The sequence below is a fragment of the Pelodiscus sinensis genome, chromosome 1 (assembly GCF_052426305.1).
Source record: "Pelodiscus sinensis isolate ZL-2025 chromosome 1, ASM5242630v1, whole genome shotgun sequence".
In the NCBI taxonomy this organism is placed as follows: Eukaryota; Metazoa; Chordata; order Testudines; family Trionychidae; genus Pelodiscus; species Pelodiscus sinensis.
The window spans coordinates 57,128,534-57,151,765 of record NC_143052.1 but is presented as its reverse complement, the minus strand read 5'-3'; the positions used below and the strand labels follow the sequence as shown (position 1 = coordinate 57,151,765).

Here is a 23,232-nt window from a genome sequence, read left to right as displayed (position 1 = left end):
CTACACGGTTAGACAGCAGCAGTAGCAACCACACAAAGAGGCAGTTAAGCACATACCTTTTGAGGATCTGGCCATACGATGCTCTACATGTGAAACAAGACTTCCAAAGAGTAAAGAGAAAAGTTTCAACATCTTGATTTTAAATGTTTTCTACAATGTCAATCTAACTTTCTTCAGTTCCCCAGGAACACCATAAGAATTTTGGACCATAACTAAAATAGGTCTGAGTTCATAGCACCAAATAAAGTTAAAGCCAATCCTTTTAGTTTTATGCTGTTTAAAGGGGGACATTCCCTTTAGCTTGCATTGTGACATTTCAGCATATAGGAAGTATTACTCATCATGAATGTAGTAAATATCACGATATTTACTTTGCCATTCTCTAAAATGTCATACTTTAGTGATGGATCAAATAGTATGTGTGCATTTCCTTTAAATAATTTATGAACATCAGTTATGACAAGGAACCTACCAACTTCACAGACAAATTTTGGTCAATTTCCACCAAGATTTAAAAATTATAAATTCCATGCTTCAGATATTTAAATCTGAAATTTCACAGTGTTGTAATGGGGGGAAGAGGGGGAAGGTTGTTCCTAATCCCAACCCAGCTCTGAAGGCAGGAGTGCAGCTGTAAGGGTGGCATGGTATAGTATTGGCACCTTTAAGTATGTGCTACTGCTGGCGGGGCATTCCTTTCAGGGTTTGCCTCATGGCCAGCACTACTGCTCTCCAGCAACCCAACTCTCAAGGCAGTGCAGAAGTACTGCAACACTTCCTACAATAACCTTGCTGCACCCTCCCACCTGTACCCCCCGATCCTGCATAACCCTTTTTTGTTCAGGACCTCTAGTTTGAGAAACACTGGTCTTTATGAAATCTGTATGGCATAGAGTAAAAGTACCCCGAGGCCAGATTTCATAGTCCATGACACATTTTTCATAGCTGTGAATTTGGTAGGGTCCTAGTTACGGCAAAACAAAGGAAAGCAGAAATGAGTGATACGCATTTCCTCCTGCATCTCTATCTACATGCACCCAAATCACTCTCAGCCCTGCCAGTTCATCTTGTTCCCATCTTAGTTCAGAAACTCCCCAGCCTCTCGCCACTCCTGCTCATAGACATACAGCACATACTTGAGCTTCCATGCTGAGAATCCCTTATACATCCTACCAAGCCTCTTTGTAATTCTAAACCACTTCCTCAGCTCTCTAACCTCTCCTACCCAGACTCAGAATACCACTGACACAACCCCCAAGATCACAAAACCCACCTCCAGCTCAGAAGCCTGGCTCTCTCTAGCTGGCACCCACTACCATCATCCAGTTCAGAAACCCTTGACTCTCCAAGAGTCACCACCGTGCCCTCCCCTATTTCATGCTGGCCCTGGACATGCAGGAGCAGAAGCAGAAATAAACTGTGGCTGCTGGGCATGTGAGCAGGGAACTCTATAGGCTGTTTCATGGGCTCGGGGTCCTCCTTGTCTTGTTTTTTGTACCTCAGCAGTGGTAACCCTACCTCTGCTCCTTTGCAGGCCATTCACTACAGGGACAGGAGGGGCTCTATGCTGGAGACATGTGTATGCAAAGAGCCTTGTATTTGGCCTCTGTGGAAGTGAAAGAAATCAGCCCCACAGAAGCCTGAACTCCGTTCTGTGCTTCCTCCTTCTACTGCCTGCAGTATTTGTGCTGCAGAGCCCAGAGGCTCCCACAGCAGGGAGGGCGTGCTGCAGCCTCCAGTGGCTGGAATGCCTTCAACCCTTGCGGGAGTCCCTTAGTGGCAGCAAGTGCTAGTGCACCCTGAGTACATCAGTCACTGATACCTGCTACCCTCCTCTGTGTCCCATAAAACATTGTGGGCTTGTTTCTGATCTCATTTACCTCCATGAAAGAGTAACTCTGCCACAGCCAATGGAAACACAGGAGTATAGAACCAGCATAGGAGAGATCAGAATGAATGACATCCACTGCATTAGCTAGTTTCACTTTGAAAATCGACCAGTGTTTAAATGGAAAGTGAAGGAGGGGAAAGTATTTTGGCCTGGCTCTTAGGCATTTCTGGCCCTGCAGCAATGGAAGCATGTGTAGACGGAGCCAACGATTGCCTAGAGCTCAAACAAAAAGATTAAGAAACAGAAAATGAAATCCACCTGGCAGTTGTAAACTGAGGAATGGGGACAGCATTCAAAATGTTTATTTTAATACAGGCACCTTGAATATCACATCAAAGAATATGAAAAGAAAGCATCAGATTTGTTCCCCACTATGCCCCACATACATATTGGCTATTTTTATTAGCCCATATTGGCTCGAGAAATTCCTTTGTCCTTAAGCCTTTTACCTGCCTGTTGGCTTTAGGCTGCACCACTTAAAAGAATCCCATTCTTGAAGCTTTCTGATAGGCGAGACAATGTATTGCCTCCTTTCTCATAAGATTCAATGAGATCAAAGAAGTAGAAATACTTTTTATGGCTGACACATTCATATTATATGCGTCATAAGGACGCTGTTCTTTCACAGTGTGCCCTTGCTGGTTCTATTTTTGATGATTTAACCTTTAGAGTATTTTTTGTGTTTGGATTCTTGATTTGTGATACCTGTATCAAAGTACAAGCTTCTGACTGCCACGAACTTTGCAGAGAGGATGTTGGTAAGTAGGCGGATTACATCAGAGAAAATCTTTTTGCCTTAATGTGTATTCCTATAGTTCTCTCTCCTTTTTGGCATCACAGAGACTAGAACCATCCCTGCCTGGCATTGTTATATGCAGCAAATTCATATGCGTGCTTGTGGGCTTGATTCTGATCTCATTTACCTCCATGAAAGAGTAACTCCACCACGGCCAATGGAAACACAGGAGTATAAAACTAGCATAGGAGAGATCAGAATGAATCATGTAAATAACAATATTGACAAGAATGGCAATACTAGACTGCAGCTTAGAGTGATTTTTGCCCATAGTACAGAGAAAATTTGCTGTATTGGTTCATAGCTATGGCTATGACCATAGTTTTGATGACCAACTTACATATTTGCTTGATGTCAACTTCAGGTAGAAAAAGGTGTTTGTGAATTGCTTTCTAGGTCTGTTACTCAGGTAAAAGAAATCACTAGATGTTGGGTGGCAGCTGAATAGGGAGTTTGTGAATGGGAGTGGCTCCTAAATATTTGACTTAGTTTCCTTTTTCCCTGTGTGAGTCTAGCACTCTCAGGATAACATTATGCTGGAAAAACTTAAAAAAACAACAAATAGTCTTGCAGCACCTTAGAGACTAAAAAACATGTAGATGGTATCATGAACTTTCGTGGGCACAACCCAAATGTGACCTTTTCCACTCAGCTGTCTGAAGACATGAGGAAGCCACTATGGCTGAGTTGCAGAGGTGCTGAGTTCTCACAGATACCCTCTAAAAAAGTCAGGCCAATTCTGCATTGGTTGAGCTTATGGATGCTCAGAAGTAACTTGAGAAGTTGCTGCTCGATGTTCAATTCTAAGTTGTATCTTTGACTTTCTATGGCATCCCATGGTAAGTGTGCATGTGCTTGCAAACTGTCCTAATTCGTGCAAAAATGTACACAAGTAGTCTCAGTGGCATGCCTCACAGTAGTAAAGTTAAGCACATGCATAAGTACTTGCAGAATAAAAGCTCAGGCAATTATGAATGTCAATACTGAGTCCAAATCAGTGATAAATGCCTCTTATTCATATGCATCATCTGGACTGAAAAGGCAGAGATCTTTCATTCCAGACTAGTAATTATGTACCATCCATTCATTACAGTTAGCAGTAAAATAGCTCCATCTTTATCACTCAGATGAATTAATGGTTTTTCTATACCAAGGAATTTACAGCACCCATATCTTGGTATTGACTCTGGCTACGTGTGCAGGAAACACACCCCTATCCACCATCCAAACTTGGCACTGAGACTGAACCATTAATTAGAACCTTACTCATGTGCCATAGTGTTTTTTTCTCATAAAAGCTCCTAGTGGGACTATTAATGGAATAATGTGCTTCTCAACATCAGGGTATCAGACACTTGCTCTTAGAGGCTCTTGAAACTACATCAATATTTGTAAAAGCTTGCAGCAATTTAGGAAAGGAAGAGAGACGTATGATGGGGAAAAAGGGTAGTCAGGTATCCTTATGAAACAGTCAGTAATACCATATGTGACGGGGTGCCCTCGCCCCGCCCCCTTCATAGCCAGCCACAGCACTCGGGGGTGAGCACCATGGTGGGCCGAAACCCTGCGGCACATGCTTGAGCGGCTGGCGGGATGCTTAAAAGCAGCACCAATGCGCTTGGTGGGGGAGGCTGGCGGGAACCTGGAAGCAACGGGCGTCTGGCTGCGGAGCAAGCGAGTAGCATCCCAGGAGGGGACGGGGGAAGGTGAGAGGAGGAGAAAGGGAGAGACAGAGGAGTGCCCAGCATCTGGGGGAGTGGGGCTGGGTGGAAGGGAGCCAGACCTACCGGGAGGCCTAGAGACAGAACAAGGCCAGAAGGGCATGTGGGGAGAAGCAGAGGTGAGGGCGACAGGGGAGAGACATCCCACACAGCGGCAGCCCTGAGGGAGCACTAAGCTTCTCAGGGCCAACGGAGAACACCAGCTCGGGGCAGGCAGGCAAGCTGCAGGACCGCCACCAATCCCCCCTGTAGCAGAAGGCAAGTGCTCAGAGCCAGGGACCTGGGGGCCACTGAAGCCAGTCATGACATGGGAGCCTCACAGACAAGGATCCTATCTTGTCTCAGCGACAATGGATGGGAGGAGGAGGTGCGGCATAGAAGCCACGGTCGAGGGTAGAGCAGATGGCAGAGCCTATAGTGGGGTAGGAAACGGCCCAGGGCAGAGGGGAGCTGGCAGTTGCCGGGGATAGCACCAGAACTGGTTCCATCGAACACCCTGAAAGACTAGGGTCCCCCCCCCCGGGCTCTTCTATCCCACCTCCGCCAACAGAGACGCATGCAGAGCTAGGCTAAAGGCTGGGACTAGCAACGACAGACTATTTGACACAAGCCTCTGGCTGCTCCGCCGTGGTAGGCTGGGGAACGAAGCAGGAGTCGGCCCCGTATGTGACAGCTGCCACGGGGAGGCCCGTGGGCAGGAAAGCAGGCAACCCAGGAAAGTCATTAAAGCCCTATAGACTGCTACCTCCCCGGACAATGGCAGTAAGCCTCATCACCAAGGACTGGGCCTCGTGACCACCAAAAACAGGGCTAGAATAACTTGGGGTGGCGTGCCCCCATCCATCATGGGAAGGTTCACCAACCGACACGCGTTCATAGGCTACTAGGGCCATTGACACCATACATTGCTTACTCTTAAGCATAAGTACTTTTTCCACATGGTGAATCTACTTTTATTGTAAAAATATACTTTATTTAAAATCTAGCTGAGTCTTGGTACAAGACATACATAATTTATTGATGTTTAGCTTCAGTGACAACATGGACACCTGTAACCGTGTAAACTATTTAAACTGCAGTTTGACATATAGTAAATACAGAAACTGATTTATGCACTGCCACTGAAACCCACTCTACCTGGTGTGTGAAATACACAGATACGGATGATCCTTTATTTAATATTTCAACTAGGTAGGTTAACAATGTAAACTAAATAATTGGCTAAGCTATTTAAAACTAATTTTCTTTGTTGATTAACTATTGCTATAAATGTCATAAAACCTTTATAAATTATTTTGTTCCATCTTTGCAGGCAATATGTAACATTAATTCTGAAAATCCTCCGTCAGCAATTAAAACTCAACAACTATTTCCTGGCAAAATCCTACATTTAAGAATTTTTAAGTAGCTTTGTACTTTATTAGAGTCTCTCCTGAAGCAATGAATAAACTCATAGTCACTCATCACATTTGCTTCATTACTAATGGATAAACCAGCTGCTTCTGATGATCCCATTCCATTCAATGAATTGCTAATGATTCCCATTGACTGCATCTGTATTGAAAACAGAATATGTATGAATGTAACCTGTCAATTGATATAAAGGTTCATAGAATCCAAATGCTAGTGTTGAAGCTAACAAGATCAGGGTTTATATAAAACACTCACTAATGAAATCATTAGCTAATGTAGACTGCTCACCTCTAGGGTTTTTAATGCAAGTACTGAAAATATATGTGCAAAGTGCTCTAGAGAAAGTCTAGTATCACAGTTACTGCTACCAGGGCCTACACAAGATTCTTACTAGCCTGAAGTAGTCTCATAGAATTTTAAGAAATTCCACCTGTGGAAGCAGAACTTTGGCAATACTATCAAGAACATAACACCCCTTGAACATGGAGTAAGTAAAATCCCTTCTTCAATATGGCTGCCCCATCTCAAGACAGGACAGTCAATCCGTTTTCTTCAGACTTGTAGCCTTAGTTAACAAGCTTAATCTAGTAAAATGCCTAGGCTTCTAGCAGAGCTTTAAAATGGATATATAAGCATAGAAGGGTGGAAGCCAGAAAGAGGCTTAGGTGTTGTGACACATGGGCTGTGTCTAGACTGGCAAGTTTTTCCGCAAAAGCACCTGCTTTTGTGGAAAAACTTGCCAGCTGTCTACATTGGCCGCTTGAATTTCTGCAAGAACACTGACGATCTCATGTAAGAAATCAGTGCTTCTTGTGGAAATACGATGCTGCTCCTGTTCGGGCAAAAGTCCTTTTGCGCAAAGCTTTTGCACAAAAGGGCCAGTGTAGACAGCTCAGATTTGTTTTGTGCAAAAAAGTCCCGATCGCAAAAATGGCGATCGGGGCTTTTTTTGTGCAAAAGCACGTCTAGATTGGCACAGACGCTTTTCCACAAAAGCACTTTTTGTGGAAAAGCGTCCGTGCCAATCTAGACACTCTTTTCCACAAATGCTTTTAACGGAAAACTTTTCCGTTAAAAGCATTTGCGGAAAATCATGCCAGTCTAGACGTAGCCTCAGTGTTGTAATGCCTAACTTTTAGGGCCTACCAAATCACAAGAACAACTCTGTGATCCACAAAGCTAAGTTAGGCACCCTATTCAATGAATGGGGAGAGAAATCCATCTAAGAATGAGATCCAAAAAAGCCAGCATGCTAGGCAGGGAGACGCCCAAGTTAGCCAATGGGAGATGCTGACATTCTAAGCCCTGCCCCTTTTTTAAGAGATAGACCCCTCTGTCAAGTTTGCAGGGAGAAGCCTCGCTCTGCTAAATGTCCATGAACTGGAACTCTTCCCCTAGCTTGGGCACCTGTGTAGTTTTTTTGTAACAGCAGAATTTGGCTCCAGGTTCGTTTGGTATCTCAGTATAACAGATACTAGAAAAAAATTGGTTGAAAATCTTGCCTTCTCTGTTACTTTCTCCATTCCAGTCTTCAGTTCATGTACCATATTGCTGATTTGCTTTGCTTTGCTCAGGCTGTCACTAGATAATTCTTGATGATGACCAATATACTGGTCAAAATGGGAAAGGGGTTCCTTCCAGGCTTGCAAAAGTCTCAGTATCAAGTGAGTTAGTTCTTCTCTCTTAAAGACATAATACAGAAGACTTTTCCTATTAGCATGCATCAAAGCACCTGAACAGTAATGTTCTCACTGGGTACAGTATACTTATCCAGTAATGACACTTACAAATTTGGGTATACTTAAAATCTCCATGTATACCATTATTAACTAAGTTTCCTGTGTTTAGAAAATAACAGTTTCATGGGCTTCTTTAGTTGTACTTTTGTATGATAAAAAAACAGAATGACTTTACACATGCAACTGTCTTCCAAATTGCTTAGAATCTCATTCTGTAATGTCTTAAAATGACGCAGCATAGTGGAACGTTCTTAAAGAGCGCTAAATTGAAATTAAATGTTGAACTGCTGAGTTGTTAAATGGAAAAAGTGTTGAGGTAAAATGTTCAGAAGTGCGTAAGGCCCAGATCCACAAAAGGACTTAGGCATTGCAATGCCAAGCATTGCTGCTCTTATCTTTTAGGTGCCTAGAAAAATCACAGGAGCAACACTAAGATCCACAAAGCCTGAGTTATATGCCTAACTCCCTACACAATAAATAGGGCTGCTCTACCCTGGGAACTTACATCAGCTACATCACTCAGGCCTCCATTGCATGGGAATGTCAAAGTAAAATGCCTAAGTTAGTCCCATCAACTTTCCTTACTTCTCCTGAGGAGCAGGAGTGCCAACTGGGGCATTCTTTGGCTACGGCTACACTGTAGCTTTCTTCTGGAAAAGCTTATGCAAATGAAGTGCAGCGTGGAATATCGCCGTGCTTCATTTGCATAATTAATTAGCAGTCGCTTTTGCACAAAAAGGAGCTGTGTAGATGGCTCCTGTTTGCGCAAAAACCCTCTCTTGCACAAGAGCCGTTCTTCCTGAAAAAATGAGGAAGGACAGCTCTTGTGCAAGAGGAGGTTTTTGCGCAAAAAGGGACCATCTACTCAGCTCCTTTTTGCGCAAAAGTGGCTGCTCATTAATTATGCAAATGAAGCACAGCAATATTCCACACCATGCTTCATTTGCATAAACTCTTCTGGAAGAAGGCTACAGTGTAGCCATAGCCTTTGAGTTAGATCTAGCTGGTCTATTCTAGACCCACTAAATCAAACCCTGGAAGATGTGTAGACAGCACCAGGCCAATGGAAGAATTCTTCCATCAGCTTAGCTACTGCCTCTTGGGGAGGCAGATTGCCTTCATCAAAGGGAGAACCACTCCATTGGCATAGGCAGGGTCAACAATGGAAGGGTACTGAAACAACTTCTATAGTGGGAGTGCTGAGAGCTATTTAATCAAATTGTAAACCACGTAAGTAATGGAAACCACTTCAAGTCAACACCATAGTTCAAGCTACAATGAGCACTAGAGAGGTATAGCTACAGTTGTTTCTCTCTTGAGATATAACATAGACCACAATAGTTAGCCAATAGAGAGTCTAATGGGAGCGGTGTGGAATGAATCTAGCCCCTCTTCAGAAGGAAGGTGCCTATCTGTGCTTAGCAATTACAAAGGAAAACCCCTCTCCTGGAATCAAGGAGCCTAGATGTCTATGGGTACGTTTAACTGCTCGGCTATTTTAGGATACCAAAGATATCCCGAAATAGCTACCCTGCATTGTCACAAGCCACCTGTTATTTCAAACTATTTTTCAAAATAATGGGTGTGCTATTTTTGCATGCTGGTAAATTCATTCCACGAGGGTTAAGGGATATCTCGAAATAGCACATTATTTTGGAATTTGGTGTTGTGTAGACACACTTTGGCTGTGTCTACATTGGCACCCCTTTCGGAAAAGGGATGCTAATGTAGCACGTTGGAATAGGCAAATCCGCGGGGGATTTAAATATCCCCCGCGGCATTTGCATTAACATGGCTGCCGCTTTTTTCCGGCTTGGGGAAAAGCCGGAGAAAAGCGCCAGTCTAGATGTTATTCTCCGGAAAATAAAGCCTTTTCCGGAGGATTTCTTATTCCTACATGTTCAAGTAGGAATAAGAAATCCTCCGGAAAAGGCTTTATTTTCCGGAGAATAACGTCTAGACTGGCGCTTTTCTCCGGCTTTTCCCCAAGCCGAAAAAAAGCGGCAGCCATGTTAATGCAAATGCCGCGGGGGATATTTAAATCCCCCGCGGATTTGCCTATTCCAACGTGCTACATTAGCATCCCTTTTCCGAAAGGGGTGCCAATGTAGACACAGCCTCTAAGTAGTTTGTGGGAATGAGTTAGGCACCTGTATTGTTCCACACAAAACAGCTGGAACGAGCAGTTGCTGGTTCCTACTGTTCTTACTGTTTTAGCTGAATGGTTGGAACATTCCTTTGGGATGAGGGAGATAACACTTCAGTTCCCCCCCTCTACCCAAGTGAGAGAAGAGCTGTAAGTGGGAGGCTTCCACTTCTCAGCACCATAGCCATTGAAGTATGGAATAGTTTGATGGGCTCAGTCTCAAGTTCTTCCACTGTGGCTAACTAATGAAAGAGTGATTGGAATGGGGGAAACTAAATTTGGGGTCTTCCATCTTCTGTGAGTGCCCTCATCTCTAGACTACAAGTCTTTCTCTCTTTCTTTGACTCAGTTACATTACCACTGTAGATAAATAATTAAATAGTCAGTGGTCCAGAGAGCATGAGAATGACACTGGTTCTGTGCTTAGGCATCTAAACAGCTCTCGATCTGGGACTTAGGAGCCTAAGCCTCTGACTTTCCATGAGATTTAAGCTCCTAAATACCTAAACTGCTTTTGAAAATGGCACTTAAGTTCTCAAGTCCCTTAGTTGCTTTTACAAAAGTTATCCTTTCTTTTCAGCTTTATGTATTCTAAGCCAAACTGTATTTACTTGCAGAGAGGAAAGTCATAGAAAAAGCATAACTATCAAAACCAAAGAGGAAATATTGCTAAATTACTTTTGTTGATTGCTTTTTCTCCTCCCCATTTTTCTTTTTATCCACCCCCCTTTTATAATATTTTTACATCTGTCTGTGCCCTTGGTTTTTCAAAGTCTGCTTTTTATCACTATTTTAAAAATATTATTTTTTAGCATTGATTACCTACAGTTTCCTTGCTTGATTTCTGTTCCTCACTATAATTTTTCTCTATTTAAAACTGTTTGCTTCTCTTCCCTCTTGAGCACATAATTATAGCTTTACAACTGTGATAAACTGTTTTGGTTTTCTCCTAATTGCTTTCTAAGTTTTACAGTAGTACTGATTAATGAAATTTGGATAGTTCACACCTACTTCCTAGATTTCTTTCATTGTGCCGGAGTAAATTAAAGGGAAAATGTATCGCTTTCTGTCCTTTGCGATGTTTGATCTTAAAATAGTTCAGTGCCTTTTTTTATAAAAAGGTGAATTTATCATATTGAACCCCACAAATATTATTTCTTACAATGTAGAAGGAAATTGTGATTCATTCTGAGAACTCAAAATCATCAGTTTACACTCTGAAAATATGTAGGATGCAAGAACTTTAGAGAGGAATCATCATCTATAATATTCCAAAGATACAAAATCCCCTTGGCTGGGACTATGCTGAAAGTTTGCTTATTAGCCAGGTAGAACTCCCTACCAGCAGGTGCTGAGGGTTTTCAACTTCCTTTGAAGCCCATGAGAGTGGAGGATACCCAACTTTGCAGGATAGTGCCTGTCTCTTCAGTGACAACTGTCCTCCCCCTCCCCTCCAGTAGCTTGAAGAAGGCACAGCAGAGTTTGACAAGCCAGGCTTTAGTTTCCCCATCCCCGTACAAATAGCGGCCTTATCTGACATCAGTGCCACGCCTATTAGCCCAATGCAAGCTAATGAGATCTTACCGGTATTTTTTGGGCATACTCCTTGCCATTAGGCGTGAGCATCCTGGCGGTGTGGCATTTGCCTGTCGATTTCCCCAACTCATTGCCATTAGGTAGAAAGCTTTTTTCCTAAAAAGGAGGCGGGGGGAGAGGGAGAATCCAACACAGCCGATATTTTAGAACTGTAGTTTGTAACGTGGAGGCTTGCAATCGCTATTTTGACACCTTGCATATTCCCTTTTACCACCCGTCCCCTCCTCCCCACGGACACACAGCGCGGGATAACTTGCTCTGCACTGCAGCTAGCCCGCGCGGCTACCATGGCTCACGTGGTTCAGAGCCCAAGCTTAGTTTTCGGGCCCCGTACAAACTTGCACCCCCTCCCCCCGCCCCGCCACACACACACTACTTTGCAGCCTGGGCCGCAATGTGCCCTCCCCCCACGTGGGGGCCCTGGGTGTGCAAAGGACGCCGAGCCAAGGTCTGCATGTGCCAGTGCGAAGAAACTCCTGCAGCTCCCGTAGCGATCAGCGGCCCAGAACGGAGACAGCAGCAGGCAACGGACCGACCGCCACCCAGCCCAGGTTGGAAAGCGACGGGAGGAGAGAGGACGCCGAAGGGGTTGGTAAACCCGCCCCGAGGCCAGAGATCGCGGCGTGCCGGGGGCAGCAGCGCCGACCTTCGGGAGGCCGGGGCGGCGGGACAGGGCGCTCACCAGGTCCGAGTAGAGCGCCGTGGACAGGCTGTGGATCCTGTCCGAGTGCTGGATCACCCGGTCGAAAAGCTCGGACACGGACAAGAAGCGGCAGCTGGAGTCTCCCTGCCGGCCACAAATCGCCACGACAGCGGCTCCGGGCGGCTTCCCCAGCAGGCAGAGCAGGGCGCACAGCCAGGCGGACCCTGCAAAGAGCGGGGAGAGCGCACGGATGGAGCCAGCCCGGCGCGCTGCTCTGCAGGCCAGGCGGGCGTAGGGGCGGCTACTTACCTTGGCGCGCGGCGCCCATGGTGCAGGCGGCAGCGACGGGCCGGGTTGCGGTGGGTGCCTGGCTCCCCTATATATGGGCGCCGCGCGTGGAGATGGGCACCCAGGGTGAGCCAAGGCCGCGCGGGTGCGGGCGGGGCGGCCGCTGTTCGTCATTGCTGGGTTCCTGCGGACTTGCCCTGCCGGCAGCGGGGATTAGCACATGGCGCGGAGGGGCCTGGCGCCCGGGCACGCAGCAGCCCTTCCACGCGCTGCCCCGAGGCGCCAGCGTCAGTCCCCCGACGGGAACTAGGCGCCTGTGGAAGCGCGAGGGTCAGCGGGTAAGAGAACTGGCTTGTTGCGCGGTAGGAATCGGCGCGCACAGGCCCCTTGTCAATGGGCAGGGGCCAGATTTTCCCTCTGCCTCCCCACTTGGAAACCAGTCCCTCCATTGACTCCAGTGGAATTAGGCCTGATCTAGCACAAGCCGGAGAACTCACCTTGGGCTGCATCACCAGAGCATCACAGCCAGGGGGTATGGGTGGCTGGGGAGAGCCTGGCCAGTCAACAGCTTGGTGCAGGAGTGATGGAAGTTTCTTAAAAGTGTGATGGGGGGCAGGCAAGCACCCAAACTGCGGTCAGAGGTGTAGGAGTGGCCTATTGTGGAGCCTGGTCCAGCCTCACCCGGATGGCTTCCCAGACCCGAACCCCGTGGTGGTTGGTCTGCTGGGTGGCGGCCATGTGGGACTGCTGGTAGGCCTGGCCCTCATCTACCATCCACCCTGGGAAGAAGGCCTCCCCCCTCGCCTCAATAATATTGTGGAGCACGCAACTTGCCGAGATGACCTCTGAGATGTGGTGCTCCCCCATGTCCAGGCGGGTCAGGAGGCACCTAATCTGTGCCTTCAGATGGCCAAAGGCGCACTCGATGGGATTGCGGGCCCGGTCCAGGTGGCTGTTGAAGGTGGCCTGGCTGTAGTCCAGGTGGCCGGTGTATGGCCGCATCAGCCAGGCCATCGGGGGTAGGCCGCATCCCCCAAGATGCACACTGGCATCCTGATATCCCCAATGGTGAATTCCCGCTGGGGGAAGTAGGTGCCCACCTCCAGCCTGAGGCACAGGCCTGAGTGCCTGAAGATGTGAATGTCGTGGGCCCACCTGGACCACCCCACATAAATGTCCTGAAACCGGCCCTGGTGGTCCACTAGCGCCTGAAGCACCATGGAGCAGTAGCCCTTCCGGTTTATGAACCGGGCCGCTTGGTGCTCTGGTGCCCAGATGGGGATGTGGGTCCTGTCTACAGCTCCCCCACAGTTCGGGAACCCAAGGCTGGCGAAGCCAGTAATGGTGGTGTCCACGTCCCGGGGGCGTATCACCTTCTGGAGCAGCACGTCATTGATGGCGTTGACGACCTGCAGAGGGATGCATGGAATGAGACACAGTGCTTACATGGGCCCATGGAGTGTGCTCACCCTCCCTTTAATGGCCCCTCCCCCCACGCAGGCCAGGGTCCTCTGCCCCCCGGGATCTCTCCCTCCCCCATCAGCAGTGCTGTGTGCAGGAGGGACAGCGTGACACTCTGTGTGCGGGGCTTCCTCCGGTCTGGCCCTTTTCCTCTCCCAGGATGAGCCCATGGTCCACGGAGGGCCTTACCTACCGGACGACCGCACCGACGGTGGACCTGCCCACCCTGAACTGGTTTGCTACAGAGCGGTAGCTGTCTGGGGTGGCCAGTTTCCAGAGTCCAATCACAACCCTCTTCTCCACAGGGATGGCGGGGCGCAGGCGGGTGTCCTGCTTCTGGAGCGCAGGGGTGAGCCAGGTGCAGAGCTCATGGAATGTCCCCCTGCGCATCCAAAAGTTCTGCATCCATTGCTAGTCTCCCCATTGTCCCAGCACCAGGTGCCCCCACCAGTCCCCACTGGTGTCTTAGCTCCAGAGGCACCCGTCAGTGGTGAGGTGCGGGGACCCGAACCCAGCTGCAGCCATGGCGAGGTCCTGTACCTGCTGCCCAGTCTCCAGCTCCTGCTGGAGCAATGTGGCTACCTGGTGGAGGAGCTCCACAGCCTCTGTAATGGCCGTGAGGAGTAGATGTTGCTGGCTGGGGTCCTCCTCCTGCTCCATGGCTGTGATGGTGGCAGCGAGGGTGCCCAGGGGCATTTGCCAGGAACAGAGGTGACAGGTGCTGTTCTGGCTCTCGTTCCCTCAAAAGGGTGTGTGAGCATGCAGCCACAGGGAAACGGCCGTCCAGGAGTCCCTTTACGTACGTTTCCCAGTGGGGGTCTGGTGCATGTCCACAGACCCTGCTGGTGACCTCTTGACATGGCCGATATGCTTCCGGAGACACATTCTTGCACAAGGGCTTCCCGCCAGTGTGGACGCTTTCTTGCGCAAGAGCTCAGCGTTCTTATAGTGCGGTTCTGGCCAGTATAGACGTTTTCTTGTGCAAGAGGTCTTGCACAAGATATTCCTGCGCAAAAACCCGCCAGTGTAGACATAGCCCTAGAGTGAAGTGTTAGTTGCATTTCTAGGGAACTTTTACAGCAAAAAGGTGCCAAGCAATGTTCTCACTCATCTTTTCCTTCCATGTGCAGTGGGTTTTTTTTCTGTGCATTGAGGCATGTGCGAATGTGCACCACAAATAGCTGTGGGAGCTCTGTTAATCAGCTGGGCAGCATAGGAATCTCTCCTAAGCAGCCACATAAGTGCACAGCTTACAGGGAATACTGTTCCTACAGAATTGAGCAGCATCTGAGTAGGGGTTTTGAGGATCTCAGTGATGCCCAAATCTTGGATTTAGATGTTCAAAGTTGAAAGTTAGGCACCTATGTCCTTTTGTGGACTTTTACATTTACATTTTTCTGGTAACCTCTGATATTAATAAAACAATGAGGAATCCTGTGGCACCTTAAAGACTAACAGATTTGTTTGGGCATAAGCTTTTGTGGATAAAAACGACTTTGTCAGATGCAGAGTTTTTTTATCCATGAAAGCTTATGCCCAAATAAATATGTTGTCTTTAAGTTGCCACAGGACTTCTCATTTTTTGCAGATACAGACTAACAGGGCTACCCCTCTGAGAACTGATACCGCTCTCATCCAGAAGGTAAAATGTCCTCCAGTCTATTTATCACCAACATCAACAATGCTTGCATTGTCTCTTGCTCATGAATATTCATAATTCTATGTTTTTTTTCAGGTTGAATACATCACCAGGCAAGAACCATGGATAGTTTTGAAAATAACAATCCAGGGTAAGCACAATAAAAACATTAGCTAAATGAGAAACATTACAAATAATTGTAGATTATAGCTTCTCATCTTCTTGTACCTTTGGATTCCAGAGCCCAGGCTCCATGATGTAGCACTAGTTTTATTACAGTTTACCAGAAAAAAAAATCTGGAATAACAGTAGAGAATCGGACCCTATATAATTCTTAACATGTTCACTGGTATTTTATTCCCTGTGAAGCGCTACATGACAGAATCAGAGAAGCTTCTACAGGAGACTTTTTGTACAGCAGGACACCCAAGTTACCTCTGTTTCTGCTGACCTATGATTACTGAACCTGTCACTTAAGTAAATTAGCCACTGTTGTGTTGGCTGAGGGCTAATGAAAACCAGTTATCAGAATATTGCTGAAATCAAGTTCAGCTTCTTTCTGGAGGCAAATAGAAAGAAAAAAACAACAATTGCTTTCCCATGCTGGTAAGAGCCTTGGCTTTTCCTAAAAAACCTTTTCCTTCCAGCTTTAGCTAAACGCTACTCTCTTTGTTAACTGGACAAATCTTTAAGTGGGGGATGAGAAAATGAGATTCCTTTCTTCTCTCAAGAAAGGTTGAAAAGATAGTGAGCTGTAGAGATTTGAAAAAAAGAAAAATAGTGAAATGCCTTTCATGCATTATCTATTTAGCTATCATTCACACATTCTTCTCATAAGAAGATGACTTTTCTCTGTGAAGAGAGAACTATATGTGAGCATGGAATATTGGTCTATAGTATAAATAGTATATTATAACAGTTGTACTGATTTAACAACATTTCTTTAAAACTGATTTAGCTAAATAAGTGCAAGACCCTATTTTAGATTAACTTAATTAATTTAAGCAAAAGATAAATTGATTTTGTTAATGTAAATATATGAAATCCCCCCCCCCACGCTAATCCATGCTGCCTCTTCCCACCCTAAGAAGTCCACATTTTTAATACAAATTCACATATCTTCTGAGTCCGTCAGTTTAGCTGTGGCTCTCTGACTTAACCTTGGAAGGGTTGGCTGTGGCATAGATACACGTGATACTTTGTTGCAAGAACTTGAATACTTGTGCCTCCTTGTCCTGCATTTTGCTTGTGCCTCCTTGGGAATCCGTAAGTTAATTTTTAAAGTAGTTCATTAAAGTCAATACAATGTTGCCCTCACTTTCTTAGCTCTGCCATATCTTTCACTAATAAAAGGGATCTTCATTTTTGTGATAAAACTCCCAAAATATTCTCATAAAGATATAAAAATCCACATTTTTGCACAATTAAAGTGAAATGTTGAACTTTAGTTCTTCTTCGAGTGATGTCCCCATAGGGGCTCCACTGTTGGTGTCAGGTTTGTCCCAGCACCACAAATCAGAGACTTTTAGAGCAGTGTCCAGTCAGGCTGCGCATGTGTGATCAGCGTGCGGTGTTTCTGTCTTTGAAGTTAGCATGCACAGCCTGACTCCCCTCAGCTCCTTCTTCCCTGCCCTTGGATTTTCAACTCTCTCCTCAGCGCACTATTGAAAAAAAAGATGTTTTTAGATAGATAGTATAGACTTACCTGTTAGTTCTTTCCTGTGAAACAGTTAAAATAAAAAAAAGAAAAGAAAGAAAGAAATCCCAACCCATTTTTTTCCTTTAGCTTGTTTATAGTTTAGTCAGAATAACAGTTTACTGCTGCACAGCAACAAGCCACAGCAATCTATAGACTGCAACCCCCCCTTGACAGAACAGGCAGTTTTACTCATAACTAACAGTTTACAACTATAAGTGGCATAGTCTGCCACAGGGAGAGATGCCGGGCTCTCCTAATGTGCAGAAGATTGAAAAAATGCCGGGACTCTATGCTAGCCTCTGATGGCTACGGCAAATTCATATGCTGTTTGGGAGAGATGCATGTTTCACAGAAATGCATCCATTATTGCAGCCTGAAAGCAAGAGCTTGCAGGGATAGAGAGCTCAGAATATGCATGTTGTTCATTGATAAAGCACTAACCCCCTATACGTATAAAGGGGGCAATATGGGCTTGGTGCGACATCCCCTCAGGGGAACCTCTGAAAGCCCTTCACCACAGAAAGCGCATTCAAAAACAAAGCCCTCACCAGACCGCTCCCTCCCCTCACGAATGAGTAAGGGAGATGAGCCTGGCACCTCCGGCATTGGAAAATCTTGAGCCTTTTCACTAACAGGCTCAAAAGCTCACTCTAAACAAGCTGTGAAACCAGCTCCCCAACCATCAAAAAGGGTACTAAGGGCCCCGAATCAACAGAGGCACTACTGGCACCTGTGATGCCACCGGCACCAGCGATATCTCCAGCGCGGTGTGAGTCCCTGGCGCAGCTTTCACTGCCGGCGCTCAGAAATAACAGGGCTAACTCCAACTGCCTTTCCACGCTTCAAATTAACCCCAGATTTCCCGGGGTCTCAACTGCACCGATGCCGCCATTGCTGGCACCAGCAAACTTGACACTGAGTCATAAATCATCACGCCACCACCATTCCGCACTGCACAAAACATAAATGACAGGAGAATGAGAACCAGATCTCCGGCCAAGTCCTCAGCACGGCACCATTCTCACTCCCCATTATCAATGAGAGGCTCTCTCTCTCCTCACAAGCTCACCTACTCTATCACAACTCAGGGGGATACAAGGAGTGTGTTCTCCTCACAACACTCATCCCCAGACACAGCGCATGCATCATACAGGGCATATGGGCAACAGCATTATCAATATCCACTGTGGCACCACGACTGGCAGGACTATTCCCAGCATAATAGCCAATGGTCCCCATATCGCTATTGGGCACCACGACACAGCTCCACTGCCCTTCCTACACCAAAACAGAGATCATTGCCATCTATACACGCTGGTCCATTACACTCTGCATTGGTGGGCACGGATCTCGAGGAAGGGCAGATCGAGGATGATCCACCCATCCAACAATCAGACATGCCACCAAATGATAACTCATCTTCTGTACCTGATGAAGCAGTTATCCCATGTAGTCCATCACCTAGTGATGACCTAAAACAATTTCAAGAGTGATTCAAAAGGGTGGCCGTCAGTCAGGAGGTTGTATTATCAGAGGTGCAGGAAAAACACCATAAACTGTTAAAGCTACAGATGGCCCTCAGTGCTGTAGACACAGTGGCAATATCCATAGTAATGAGACATTCATCCTGGCTACAAGCAGCAGGAGTTCCTAAGGACCTCCAGGCCAAGGTAGAAGACCTATGATTCGATAAGGCCAAATTGTTTATTGCAAGGACTGACAAAGCCTTGCATTCTAGCAAAGACTCACGCACCACCTTATGCATATTGGGAATGTATACTCCCCTCCTCTCCCCCCGCCGAAGGAAGTGCTACACTCCCTACCAAAAACATAACAATGCAATCTTTGGCAGGCAGCAGCAGTATTGATCATTTGACCAAAACTGCTTCTGACCATAAAACCAACAAAGAAGAGCCCCAAACACACGCTCTTCCATGATTCAGACCTCTAGACAGCAGGTTTGAGAATCTGATCGAGGGTCTGCCCAACCTCCCCTCCACACCACTGCCAGGCAAGTCCAACATCTTTCACCACCACTTGTGTCCTTTTTACAATCAGTGGGCAGCAATCACCACAGATCAGTGGGTTTTAGAAATCATCAGCCAAGGGTATTCTATCCCTTTCATACAATCCCACCAACCTCTCCACCCTCTCCCTCCCTCTTCAGGGACCTTTCTCATGAAATCTTGCTCCGCCAAATAGTTCAACACCTTCTCAACATAGGAGCTGTAGAACGGGTCCCCAAACAATATGAAGGGAGAGGTTTTTACTCAAACTACTCTCTCACTGAAAAGAGAACGGGGTTGGAGACCTATCTTAGACTTTCGTCAACTAAACAAATACCTCTGCAAGCAGCGTTTCAAAATGATTACGCTCACCATATTATTCCCACAGTGAACAGGGAGGACTGGTTTGCAGCCCTGGACCTACAAGGTGCATACTTCCATATCATGATACATCCCACGCACAGATGTTTTCTATGCTTCACTATAGCATTTCACTATTTTCAATACTGAGTCCTTGCATTCGGACTCTTCTCTGCCCCCGAGTCTTCTCCAAGACCCTGGCAGTTGCAGTAGTGCATCTCCGAAGAAAAGGCATCACAATCTTTCCTTATTTGGACAATCGTTTTGTCCAAGGTCTCTTCCAATAGACCACAAGGGACATGATTTCATTCACAAAGGCCTTCCTTCAGTCTCTAGGTGTCATTATCAACAACCAAAAGTCCACTCTACACCCCACACAATCCCTAAAGTTCACAGGGGCTTGCATAAATTCCAAAACAGTACGTGCCTGTCTCCCCAATCAACATTTTGACAATATATTAAAAGCCTGGTCACTATTATAACCACCAGCCCAACCATTCCTATTCTTACCTGCCTCAAACTCATGGGGCATATGGCAGCCGCCACATAGGTTGTCCCACATGCCAGACTGTGCTTTCCATGTTTCCAACACTGGATTTCCTCAGTGTATACACCAACTAACTACCATGTCCACAGGCACGTTTCACCTCCTCTAAAAGTCCTTACCTCGTTACAATGGTGGACCCAGGTACAGAACCTCTGCAGTGGGGTGCCATTCCACCAAGATCAGCCATCCAAATAAATCACTACAGATGCCTCACTTCTAGATTTGGGTGCACACTTCCAACATTGATATATGCAAAGCAAGTGGTCCAAAGATGAGTCCAAGCTCCACAGCTTCGAGCAGCTCACAACGCGTGCAAGTACTTACTTTCACATATTCAGGGATCTTCAGTGCATATCCTCACTGACAATATGACCATGATATTTTACATCAACTGCCAAGGGGGTGCCAGATCTCCTTTTCTATGTGCAGAGGCAATTCGGCTTTGGAATTGGTGTATCTGCCATAACATAACCGTCATGGCGGCATACCTACTTGTAGGGATAACATATTAATGTATTGAAAATGATTCCTCCAAATGGAAGTGACTCCCCATAATTTGTTCCCCACAACTTAGTGTTTAGATTTATTATTAATTCTTCTTCTTATTATTATTATTAATTGTTAAGATTGTTAAATGTTTAGATTTATGATTATTATTGCCCCTTTAGAATATAATGTATTAGCTCATGTAACTTAGAACTGTTAAGAATATAATCCTATGTAGCCAGAAACAGCCTCCCCCCCTCTCTGTGCTCCAGGGCATGCTCAAGCTTGTGCAAGGGGCTGCTTGAAATTGACATTGCAGAGATACATTGTAAGGATGCATTGTCAAGCCACTAACTCTGCTATGGGAGCCAAGCCCTGTAATTAACTAAGGGCATTGTTACATAATTCACGCCTGTTCTCTTTAAAACTTTGTAACTTTATTCAGCACTCAGAGAATGTTTTAAGCAATACCACCCAGAAACTTTCTGTAACTACAACTTTTATTATTATACAAAATACTGTATGAATGTATGAGAGAGTGCTTGGATGATGAATGAATGGCTCTGAGAGGTGCCAGCCTGAGAATACAGCAACAAAGGGCTGAAGAAGGCGTCAGGTGCCAGTGCAACCAAAAGGTGTCAAGTGGAGAAACTGGAGGTCCACCCGATGAGATCACTGATGAGCACCTGGCAGCCACCCTGGAGACATCAGCATGATACAGCAATTTCCATAGACTGGCATAGGAAGAAATTCCTATAAGAACTGGACTAAAAAACTATGGAATCAGAGTCCAAGGTTCTGCTGCCAGCCCACCAGGAGCTTCAGATGCGCATCTGATCAGGACTTCGCTCCCCACTACCATCACTTGTGTACAGAGTACCTGGCCAGTATTCTGTCACAAGCAACTTCCAGGCTGGTAACTATACACAGAACTTGAATGAATGGATGTATGAATGAATGGTTATATATATATATATATATATACACAAGTGTATAAGGGTTAAGTAGTGATAGGAATAAGTATTTAAACAACGTTGTTTGCTTCTATCTTTTCTTTATTTTTATTATTATCTTTACAATAAATGTGGCTTTTTGCCTTATCCCCCTCATAAGATCCTGCTTGGTTTTATTTGGTACAACATACTGAGGGACAAGAATACCATGGCCGATACCCTCAACCAGCACTTTCACACAGAGCACGAATAGAAACTGCACAGTGAGATCACCCATGATCTATTCCCATGCTGGAGTCAACCACAAATAGATCTCTTTGCAACCAGCCAAAATTCCAAATGCCTCCAATATTGTTTGAAAGCGGGAATAGGGCACAACTCCTTGGGAGACGCAGTGTTCTTCCCATGGAATACTTACCTGTTATATGCCTTCCCTCCTATCCCTCTCATCCCCAAAGTTCTCCAGAAGATACAGACAGATGGGGCCCATGTAATTTTAATAGCCCCAGCGTGGCCTTGACAGACATGGTTTCCATGTCTTTATCAACTGTCTCTATGATCTCCTTGCCCAGACCTCCTCTCCCAGAACAAGGGTGCAATACTTCATCTCCAGCCACAAACACAGTATCTATCTGGTTCTCAGAAGCAGAGTAACAGTGCTCGCAAAAAATGAGGACTGTGCTGCTGTAGGAGACCAACTACACATAATACTTACCTGTTCAAATGGTAATGGTTTACACAGTGGTGCACCCAGACGGGAGTCCAACCATCTGTGGCTCTACTTCATTTGATACCGGAATACATCATGCACCTGAAACAACAACATTTATCTCTTTCATCACTCTGAGTTCACCTGGCCGCAATTATGGCCATTCACCCCCCGATAGATGGGTTCTCTATATTTGCCCATGGAGGTTTTGGAAGGGCCTATAGAACCTTCACCCACCGTGTAAACCTGTACCTCCCATATGGGATTTAGAACTGGTTCTCCACTCACTCACAAAACCACCCTTCAGGCCAATGGCAAATTCATCATGTACCTTTCTCAACATGAAAACATAGTTCCTGCTGGCAATCACGTCTACAAGAAGGGTTAGCGAACTGGCAGCTCTAACTGCATCGCCTCCATACATGATCTTTCACAAGCATCAAGGTATTCTACGTCCTCATCCCTCCTTCCTACCCAAAGTTGGTTCTGAATTTCATATCAATGAACCAATAGTGCTTCCCACCTTCTACCCAAACCCACATCACTCCAGGGAGGAGGCCATATTGCACACTCTAGATGTGAGAAGGGCCATTTTCTTCTATTTAGACAGGACTTAGCCTTTTTGACTATCTCAGGGTACGTCTACACTACAACGTTAATTCGAACTAACTTAGTTCGAATTAGTTAATTCGAACTAAGCTAATTCGAACTAACGCATCTAGAACTAAAAACTAGTTCGAATTAGCGTTTTGCTAATTCGAACTAGCAAGTCCACATTGAGTGGACTCTGAACAGGGCTTAAGGATGGCCGGAAGCAGTGCCGGCAGGGCATCAGAGGAGGACTTAGAGCGTGGAGATGCTGTCTCAGGCTAGCCGAGGGCTGCGCTTAAAGGGTCCCGGGTACCCCGCTTGCAAAGCAGTCCTGGCTTGGAGTGCCCGGAGTACCCACACTGGGCACATCACACCACTCGGCCATCAGCCCGGCTGCACTTGCCGCAGGCTGCCATCTGGGGAGAGGGGGCAATTGGGGGGCTGCAGGAGAGCTTCCACCCCCAGAAGCCTGCAGAGCCAGCCCAGTCCTCCCCATCGGGGGCTCGTACCCCATTCCTCCCTCACCTCCTTCCACTTACCCCTCCCTA

The 23,232-nt window shown here is 46.2% G+C and overlaps 2 pseudogenes across 1 annotated transcript; both read right to left on the bottom strand.

Annotated features, from left to right (window-relative positions):
- Positions 1-5,389: 5,389 nt before the first annotated feature.
- Positions 5,390-12,667, bottom strand: LOC102456053 (prolactin-like; annotated as a pseudogene). Its single transcript, XR_016349958.1, has 4 exons — positions 11,985-12,667; positions 11,291-11,398; positions 7,324-7,503; positions 5,390-5,962 (listed from the first exon to the last, which is right to left on the bottom strand). The product of XR_016349958.1 is annotated as a prolactin-like (transcript).
- Positions 12,668-12,887: 220 nt separating this feature from the next.
- On the bottom strand, positions 12,888-18,271 carry LOC149525570 (uncharacterized; annotated as a pseudogene).
- Positions 18,272-23,232: the final 4,961 nt, after the last annotated feature.